Source organism: Python bivittatus, unplaced genomic scaffold (genome assembly GCF_059951505.1).
Source record: "Python bivittatus isolate LINGU-HERP-01145 unplaced genomic scaffold, Pbiv_v1 ctg000700_np1212, whole genome shotgun sequence".
In the NCBI taxonomy this organism is placed as follows: domain Eukaryota; kingdom Metazoa; phylum Chordata; class Lepidosauria; order Squamata; family Pythonidae; genus Python; species Python bivittatus.
Genome location: NW_028277098.1, coordinates 71,080,821 through 71,091,605, shown reverse-complemented (window position 1 = coordinate 71,091,605; position 10,785 = coordinate 71,080,821). Strand labels below are relative to the sequence as shown.

Below are 10,785 nucleotides of genomic sequence, written 5' to 3'. Positions count from 1 at the left end.
CGTCACCCAGGTCATCAAGAACTGCACTAGGTGTTCTAGTTCCCGAACATCTGGTGACAAGTGGGCTACAGGACTCAGGACTGTTGGCTAAGCAACCAGAATCAGCAGCTGCAGGACTACTGGAAGAAAAGTTTTTTACCCATTGCAAATATAAAAAGACTGAAAACAAAGAAATAATGATCTGCTATTACAAATCAAGTCCAATGAGAAGAGGATATCTGAAAAGAATGCACCACTTCTGGAAAGAACAACATCCAGAATCAGAAATAACATAACAGAGGCTAGCAGATCAATGTCGATTTATAATATGAAATAAAGTATTCAGAGAAGTAGAATTGGAAGAACTTCAAAGGTCTACCTAGGGCAAAGAAATTGAAGCCTTGTCAGAAGTAGCTCAGACAGTAGAGTCATCTCCTCAGAAAGAACAAAGCCCTCTAACTAAAAAACAAGAGGAACTGAAACAAAGAATAACTGAGCATCTAGAACAGCACAAAAACAACAGAATAAAGTTGCCTGCATTGAAGCCTGTTACAAAGAAACAGTTGGCACAAGTATTAAATGATGCCAATACTGTAATATCAAATATAAGCATCAGCTCACCACAAGAAACAAATCAAGTGATGTACAGCACAGCTGCAGTCATAACTGAATACCTTGGATGCAAAATAAACAAACAAGAAAAAAAGACAAACAGTGCACCACCAAAATGGAAGATCAGGTTGGAAAATAAGATCAACATGCTAAGATCAGACGCAAGCAAGCTAGAACAGATGAAAGAAAAGAAGCTGAAGACCAAAAAGACCAAAGAATACCTAATCACCTAGAAACAGGGAAGATCAAGGAAGCACTGGAAATAATAAAGCAGCAAATAACAGCTGTAGCCAAGAAGATCAACAAGATATGAAACTCGAATTGCACACTACAGGCAGAATCTCCAATTTCAGTCAAATCAGAAACATTGCTACCAATCCATCAATGGAGAGACTGTAATGAACCAGTCAACACTTGACAAAGAAGAAACAGTGCAGTTCTGGGCGCAGCTATGGGACAACCCAAAGAAATATAACAAGAATGCAGCTTGGATAAAGGAGGTAGATAAGAATAAAAAAGAAGCTGAAATGAAAGAACTCATAATAACAGCAGAAATAGTCGCGAAAAGGGCAAGGAAGATCAAAAATTGGTCAGCACCAGGTGAAGATGAACTTCATGGCTTTGGTTGAAACATCTGACTGCTCTGCACCCACTCATTGCCAAACAGTTTAACAGCATACTGCAAGGAAGTGAAATTGAAGATTGGTTAACATCTGGCAAAACCTACCTGATAATGAAAGATCCAGCAAAAGGGGAAGCACCAGGCAACTACAGGCCAATTACCTGCTTGCCAACAACTTTCAAATTGCTAGCTGGTGTGGTAGCTGATGCAGTCCAACAGCACCTAGTTGAAAACAAGCTCTTTCCACTTGAGCAGAAAGGAAACCACCCAAAAAGCAGAGGGACAAAAGATCAACTCCTAACTGACAAGATGATTTTGGAAAACTGTAAGAAAAGGAAGACCAACTTGAAAGTAGCTTGGATTGATTACAAGAAGGTATTTGACTCCCTAGAAATAGCAGGAGTCAGTAGAAACATCAGAAGCTTTGTGCAAAGATCAGTGGCACAGTGGAAGACACTGTTTCTGGTCAATGGTGATAGACTGGGAGAGGTTAACATCAAGAGCAGAATCTTTTAAGGAGACTCACTATCACCACTACTGTTTGTCATTGCATTGATTCCTCTGTCAACAATACTGAACAAGTCTGGCCATGGCTATCAAAATCAAAAACATCTGCCAGGTTATCCTACCTCTTTTACATGGATGATCTGTATGGAAAAACACCAACTGAAAGGGAATCGCTGCTCAACACTGTCCAAATATACAGCCAAGATATTGCAGTGGAGTTTGGACTGGACAAATGTGCCACCCTGACTATCAACAGGGGAAAAATAGTGAAAACTGAAGGAATCAAGATGCCCAATGGAAATAACATCAAGAGTCTGGATGAAGAAGATCACTACAAATACCTGGGCATCTTTCAGGCTGACAATATCAAGCACACTGAAGTCAAGAAGAAAGCTAGTAGTGAATACATCAGGATAATGAAGAAGATCTTAAAGATCTTAAACTCAGTGGCAGAAATATCATCAAGGCAATTGACACCTGGGCAATTCCAGTCATTAGATATATAGCTGGTACAGTGTACTGAACTCAAGCTGAACTAAAAGCCCTGGACAGGAAGACCAGAAAAATGATGACAACAAATCATGCCCTTCATCCATGCAGCAATATTAACATAGGTGAGTGTAGAATGTTACAGGTACACCAGATAATTGAAGAAGAAAAAAGGGCATTGGAAGAATATCTGAAGGACAGTGAAGAAGATGCACTGAAGCTAGTACACCATGAAGGCTTATTGAATACCAAAGAAACCAAACTGGCCTATAAGAAAGACCAAATAAAGAATAGTAAAGAGACATGGCAAGGCAAAATATTACATGGCCAGTACACAAAAAAAAAAAAAAACTAGCAGGCAAAGCAGATAATAAGAAGACCTGGCAATGGCTAAGAGCAGGAAAGTTGAAGAAAGAGTCTGGCTGCACAAGACCAAGCCTTAAGAACAAATGCATACCAAGCCAGAATTGAGAAGACAGCAAATGCCGCCTATGCAAAGATGCTGAAGAAACAGTGGACTGCCTAGTTTGCTGCAAGAAGATCACCAGACTGACTACAAACAATGGCATGACAAAGTAGCAACAATGATACATTGGAATATCTGCAAGAAATACCACTTGCCTACAAGCAAGAACCGGTGGGACCACAAAACAGACAAAGTAATAGAAAATGAAGAAGCTAAAGTGCTCTGGAACTTTAGAATTCAAACAGACAAGCACCTGCCACACAACACCCCCGATGTAACAATTGTTGATAAGAAAGACAAAAAAGTCTGAATAGTGGATGTTGCAATACCCAGAGACAGCAGAATAGAAGAGAAAGAATTGGAGAAAATCACAAGATACAAAGACCTACAAATAGAAATAGAACAACTGTGGCAAAAGAAAGCAAAGATAGTACCAATAGTTACAGGTGCCTTAGGTGCAATCCCAAAACATCTGGAGCACCACTTGAAGACTGTGAGAGAAAAATAAATACTAGAAGAAGTAGCCATGGTAATCAACTTTAATCAAAGCAAAAATTAAGAAATGTAGCTTGTAGGCTATTATCAGCTATTAACAGGAAATTGTATAACTGCAAAATAAAGTAAAATGCTGATGGAAAGAATGTGACAGGAAGACAAAAGAACAGGGAAGTATGGTAAAATTAGCACCAAGGACGTTATGATTCAGTTGCAAATCCTGGGAGTCATGTTTGTGGTTTGCGGTTTTCGAGGATAAAAGGGGTTGCATCAAGGGGGTCAGGGCCACTCGGCCAAGCTGTCTTACCTGACCGCTTGCTTGTGCTGGTCCTCATTGCAATGTGGATCTAAGTAAGTATCTTGTATGCTATTGATTGAGTTTATGTTTATTGCTTATTGAACTAACATTTAATAAAGCTTTTAGAACTTTGAAGAGGCCTATGTTTTGGTATGTCTGTCTCCCGTGTTTAACGAGGTTTTTCCCCTGACAAGACCATCAGCATTGACAACATCACCATCAGTCAATTGCCAAAGGCAGCTTTACTTGGAACAGCTTATATCCTGGGACGATACCTTTAACACCATCAAACAACATCTGCCTATCCTTGAGAAAGCCTCAACAGGTGAATAAAAATGCCAAATCCAGTCTAAACATCTGGCTGACTGTGCAACTACTACTACTACTACTACTACTACTTCTTCTTCTTCTTCTTCTTCTTCTTCTTCTTCTTCTTCTTCTTCTTCTTCTTCTTCTTCTTCTTCTTCTTCTTCTTCTTCTTCTTCCTATTATGATGATGATGATGATGATGATGATGATGATGTTGCTGTGCATACAATAAGAACAACAATGATGATGATGATGATGATGATGATGATGATGATGATGATGATGATGATAAAACAGTTAAAATCTAACTTCTGCAATGTGGCACTCTCCCAGTGTGTTGGGACTGCAATTCCCAGCATACTTTTTCTAATACAAATGGAGAATTCTGGGAGTTGTATAGCCATCATGTCTGAAGGGAGCCACATTGGGGAAAGTATGTATAAATTTGTATTTCTGTTCATCATAGCATGATGTTTCCTTATAGACAAGATTAATAACAAACTAGCTAGCTGGCCCACATAACATAAATTATGGCTATAAGGAAGAGGGTGTGGATTTAGTCTCCATAGTGCCTGAGGATAGAACAAGCACTAAGTGGTTTGTAACCACAAACAAGCACTTTGTAGAGACAGATTCAGTCAAACCTGAAATAAGGAGGAATTCCTTGACCATGAGAGCTATTAAGCAGGGAACAGCCTGCCTCCTGGAGTCGTAGATGCTTCATTGCTAGAGTTTTCAAGCAGAAATCAGGCAGCCACTTGTCTGGGATGGTCTGAGGACTCCTGCCCAGGGCATGGGGTTGCACTAGAAGACCTCCAAGGTCCCTTCCCATCCTAGAATTCAAGGACACAATAGTCCAGCAATCACTTTGTAATTGGGGTGGGACGGTTGGGGGAGGGAAAATAATAGATGAAAATTGTTTTGCTTTAGGAAAAAAATAAAATTAAAAAAAGGAGCATGATCTCCTTGTACCTACCTGAGAGGTAGTTAATATCAATTCAGATGCTCCATTATTAGAACAAGAAGGATAAACAAGAGATGATGCCAGTGCATAATTAAGAGGTTTACCATTTTCTCACTAGATCCAGGCTGGAGGAGTCCTGTAAGTCCTCATCTCTAAGCAAGCAGCTCTGTAGGATCCTGTCACACAGTTCATGGCATATTCCCCTTCCTCTTCTTACTACTCTATTGGCATTCATCAGTCATCTTCTTTGGAAAAATCAATTATCATGCAGCAGCTGGTTTCCAGTGTATGCCATCATGTGTATCACATAGCACAGCTCAGATGGAGTGGGAGATATTACGGAGACCTGGTGCACTGTTATAACTAAGTGTATAGACTATACTCCAAGAAGTACTTAGTTCAAATCTCATCTCAGGCATAAATCCATATGGAGACCTTGGACAGCATTCACTGCAATAAGTGAATAACAACAACAATAACAACAAATGCTAGCCTTACTTATAAAGTTGTGATGACTGAAAATATGTATGTGAATATATGTGTTAAATACATCATTATTAATATAATAGGAGTGACAATATTTATTTGAGTATCCATTAAGCAGAAGTATGGTGCATGCTTGGGAGAGAAGCCCAGAATGAGCCTCTTAAGTTCCCATCACATCCCTGCAAAATCAGAAGCCACTGGGTTTATTCCATGGCTCACATGTTAAAAAATAAAACTGTGCAAAGCTTCAGCAGCAACATTTCTCAAGTCTCAATTCCTGTATCACTGTGAATTATGGGCCAACTATGGTGGTGCTTATAATGTATGAAGATGTCCCACTGCTGTTGTATCCAAAATAAATGAGAAGTTTCTAATCCAATTCTCAAGCTTCTACAACAAAGACAATATCCTGATGTTCCCCAGTTGGCGCTGTACATATAGAGAGAGTAAATACCTATATATGTATGCAGTATTATATAATTTTCATGAGTAATAGCCAGCATAACCACTAGTCAAGGTTGACAGAAATTGAACTGGAAACAACTTAGAGACCATCGGATTAGGCAATGACTGTTGTGATATTCTCAATTTGTAGGAGGACAATAACCTGCCCAAGGTCATTCAGCAAATGAATCCAAGAAAATATTTTCTAAAATGTATGTATGAATGTATTTAATGTATGAGACTTTGCAGAGAATCTCACCCACTTAACTACTAATTTGAAAAAGCCTCCCAATTTTCCTGCTATGCTACTTCAGGAAGCTAAAACTGACATTGGTGGAGTTAGTCAAACTGGGTAGCACAAGCAATGAAGTAATTACAAGGTAATTCTAATGCATGCTTTCTCAGCAGTAGAGGTCATCTTCGGGATATGTCCATTTGTTCAGCGACCATTTAAAGTTATGATGTCGCTGAAAACATGGACTTACGACCGGTCCTCACACTTACAACTGTCGCAGCATCCCCATGATCACATGACCAAAATTCAGGCGCTTGGCAACTGGCCCGCATTTGTGACCATCTCAACATCCCGCAGAACGAGTCCAACCCACAGGACTTGGAGTAACCGGCAGGCACAAGCTAGGAAAAGAGCCATTTCTTGGCTACTCTCTCCCCCACTCCCCTGGCCAGCTAGGGCAGGAAGGGCCCAAAGTCAGGCTGGATGCAGAAATGGTACTGGCTCCAGGGCCCAACTATTCTACCTTGCCTGGCCTTTCTCTACCCTCTTCACAGCTCTGCAGGCAAGAAGCCTGGAGGGTGGACTAGTCAGGACAGCTCCCTGTTCAGGGACAGTCTACCCTTGTGGATCCAAGAAAGAGGTATGCATCCCTGACTTGTAAGTGCTGCGGGCTGAAGTAGAAAGAGGGAAGTGGCAAGGGTGGAAGGAGGGACCAAAGCAACACATGTATACACTTGCTGCCCGGAACTGGTATTGTTGGGACAGCCTCCACCAGCCTCTCCAACCCCAGAGCCATTGTCATTACTTGCACCAAGGTGGTCCCAGAGGAACTGAGTGCAGAGCGGGCTTTGCAAGCCAAGTGCCAGCATGGCCAGCAGCAGCACTGGCTCTGCTGTGTGCAGATGGCAGTGAGCACTGCCTTGGAGGGATTTTCCTCCTCTGCCACCACCACCACAGAGGGCAGCTCAGGCAGGACACCTGCCTATCTCCCCCACACATCTCTGCTCTTTTGGCCCGCCCTACACAGCATGGCCGAAATGAAAATGCCACTGTATTCTTCTGCCCCTCCAACAATCAAACTGATGAATAACAACAACAACAACGACTGTGCGACCAACCATAACAATAACAATAACAATAATAATAAGGGGGATAACCAGCATGAGAATACTTTGTACATGGATATTATTGCCCACCAGAGAAGAAAGGTGGAGATACAAATCAAATAAGTACAACAGCTGAGGATCATGCAACATTTTTGATGCTCTACGGAGTGACCAATTGGATAAACAGAGGTGTAGACTGCACATATAATTAAATGCAGCTATTATTTTTTTAAAAAATTTAATGTTTATCCTTTGTAACTAAAATAACTGGTTTTCCCTTTTGGAGGTGTGCACAGATCAATACTAGTGCAAAATATTTCTATATTTCAGGAGGCACTGAGAAATTAACCTCAAAAAACCCTATGAATTAAAAAACTGTATTGCCATAATTTCCTTCTTGTTAAATACATGATAGGATCAGGCAAAAATTAATGTCAGTCTTGATAAAGAAACCTGTGCCTTAGAGATGAACGATCTTGGCCAGAATCAATTAACTGGTTCTAATCAAATCAGTGGCAATTTAGAATGGCCTTTCCTGGTGCAACTCTACAAGTCAAATAAGGTGGTTTGATAGCCTGCCCAACCTCCCTATTGGGTTAGCTACATTTCTCCTTTTATTGCATTGTCAATTAGTTTCAGAAATCAATTAAAATAAATTTCTCTGGATGTGGAGGATAAAAACACACTGTCCCATTTTCAGAAGGCAGTCATGTCTCCCATATACAGGATTCCTGGATATTCCTGCCTACCTGCTCACATAACTCTCATTAACTAGTAAGTTTAGTTGTGTATTAGTGATCTAATCACCCAGAGGACAATTTGAAAGAAATGAGTCAGTGTGTCCTGCTGAGGAGCTGCATGATAATTATAGTCTTTCATCTCATATAAGAATGATGTCCTTTAAGCTACCATTTATACATACTTATCCTCTTGCTTTGGGATTAAAACTCTTTGTAGAGAATGACTAGTATCCTGATGGATTGCAGCATTCTCCAATGATCCAGGATTTAGCTGAAGAACAATGCTGGATCTATAGATCCACAGATTTCAGAAATAAGGAAATGATGTTTGCTTCTTTATCCCAGCATTGCTATGGGGAATTCTGGATTCAGCCAACTTCCCTGTCTTAATTTGAATGTCAGGCCTTGAGACAGTATTTTTTCCCCTTCTTTTTCCTTCTTCCTACCTGTTTCTTTTGTATCATCTTTCCTAATGAAGAGATCTGATATTTGTGACCTTTGAACTGGTACAAAGTACAGTGGTACCTCTACTTACGAACTTAATCCGTTCCGTGACTCTGATCGCAAGTCGAGTTGGTCGCAAGTTGAAGTAAATTTTCCCATAAGGTTCAATGTAATTACCGTTAATCTGTTCCGGCGTCCGCGGACCACGCGTCAGGGGTGGAAAAACGGCCGCTGACCATGCGGCAGGGTGGAAAAATGTCCGCGGACCACGTGTCAGGGGCGGAAAAATGGCCGCGGACCATGTGGAACGGGCGGAAAATGGCCGCGGATCCGGTTCGTAAGTCGAGGTGAGTTCGTAAGTAGAGGCAAATTTTTGGGGCCGGAGCTGGTCGTATCTCGAAAAATTCGTAAGTAGAGGCGTTCGTAAGTAGAGGTACCACTGTATTGCTCTAAAAGGGATTTGTAACAGTGTATGCATTTAGTTTTAGGTTGGCAAATTTCTGTTTTATTCTGCTTAACTGTTGTTACAACTACAGAGAATTTGTTTACTTTCAGTCTTCAGAAGTTCTTACTTTACCTAGGGCCTGTAGGAGACACATAGGCAGAACTTGTATTTGCAGTTTCCAGCATCTTCTCCAATATTGTTCCAAAACTGGACAGGAATTATGGTTGTTTGTCCTTTAGTAATTCTTTGCTGCAATTGCAAAGAGGCAATAAAAGATTGGCCCCCTCACTCTTGGTCTTCCGAAGGACTTTGAAGACCTGGCTCTGTCACTTGGCCTGGGGTGGGGAGGGAATACTTCAGGCAGGGAGATGGCTAGCCCCATAGTGGCCGGCTGTCCTCAGCCCAATTTTCCATCTTCTTGGATTTTCCTGTTTTAGTATTGTTCTTAATTCTAGATGTATTATGTATTATATATATATATTTATAGTTTTAATGTTTTTTGTAAGTTGCCCAGAGTCCCCCATTGGGGGGAGATGGGCAGGGGAGAAATCCAACAAATAAATAAATAAATAAAAATAAATAAATACACTCAAGGAAAGAATAATTTATGTTAACTCAGAAGTGTTCCACTAGGTTTGACTGAGTGCACTGTCAAGGATGGGCACAAAACCACAAGCCTGCACAAGCTAGCTAGCTAGCTAGCTAGCTTGCTTGCTTTCATAAATAAATGAATGAATGAATGAATGAATGAATGAATGAATGAATGAATGAATGGCATTTAACTCCCATACACACACACTCACACACACACAGAGTAAAAGTTATGAAAAGCATTTTATTCACTTTGTTTAGCAACACATTTCCACACTTTGAGGTCTATATGTGTGCAGAAGAGCCATTCAATTGAAACTAATGTGGAATTGCATCCCAACAGCCAAATTCCTTTCATGCATTTATGCAACACTTACTTTTTAACAGGCAATAACAGTGAAACCTATTTCCACCAGAAGTCTATACTCAGGTATGTAAAATAATTTCATTTTATTTTTTTTCCCTGATAGCCAATTGATTTTATACATACTCTATCCTGAGGCAATATCATTCTTCTGCAACCTACCAGTTTAAGCATTTTATATAGACAAGATAGGCCACAAATCTATTGAAAACCAGTTGCAATTTACAAAGCAAAAGATTGAAATGGCATGTCCTGTGTTTGAGTAGCTTACTCAGAGATGGAGTGTGTGGCCTTCCAGATATTGCGGAACTCTAACTTCAATCAATTCTAGCTAGTATGGCCAAGAAGGTGCAATCCATCATCATCATCATCATCATCATCATCATCATCATCATCACCACCACTATTATTTTGATTTATATTGGGGGGCACTTAATGCCACAATTGACATCTGAACTGCCAAAAGTTGCCCATTTCTGGCACAGTGCTTGTGATATGATTAATGTAATTAATACACTGAATACAGTGTATAATACAGCGTAATTAATACACTGAAAAACAACTAAGAACGAACAACACATTTGTTCCTCATCCCAACTTAAACACGGCTCAACCTGCAGCAGCACAATTGAATAACTGGCTGTCTAATGTGCACACTTACTAATAAGTCTCGCTGAATAAAGTGCCTTACTTCTCTTTAAATATGCTTATGATTGTGCCCGTAGGAGTCCCCATTTCTGACTTGGCAGCCAGACTCTCAATCCCAGATATGTGGAGAAAAGTGTACAGCACTTATTTTCATGGAAAGATGAATGCATTTAAGATATATTCATCCACCAGAGCATGAATCAGTCCCATGCAGCAGATTTCACATTGCAGCTGAGAGCAACAACTTTACATTCTCTGAATCTCTACAGTTCCCCGTTGGAGACAAAAGACTTCAGGTATCCAGAAAGTGCCTCACCTTCAATTACAATTATTTATTTTCCTCATGAGAGATGGTTGTGGGACTTCTTTCCCCCCACCCCATGCTAAAATAAAATAACTTGACCAGCATCCTGTACTGCCCACGCTGTAAAATGCCTTGGCCCAGGCCTGCTGTCCCCCCCCCCCAACAACACACACCTTTGCTGTTACCCCAAACAGGGAGGTGCAGCGCAAGTCCTTCCTGGGGCAGAAGTGGGTCTTT

The 10,785-nt window shown here is 40.6% G+C and overlaps 1 long non-coding RNA gene across 1 annotated transcript; it reads left to right on the top strand.

Moving 5' to 3' along the window:
* The first annotated feature begins 3,463 nt into the window (after positions 1 to 3,463).
* On the top strand, positions 3,464 to 5,563 carry LOC148214242 (uncharacterized). Its single transcript, XR_015798539.1, has 3 exons — positions 3,464 to 3,521; positions 3,663 to 3,793; positions 4,860 to 5,563. It is a non-coding gene; the product is annotated as an uncharacterized LOC148214242 (long non-coding RNA).
* Positions 5,564 to 10,785: the final 5,222 nt, after the last annotated feature.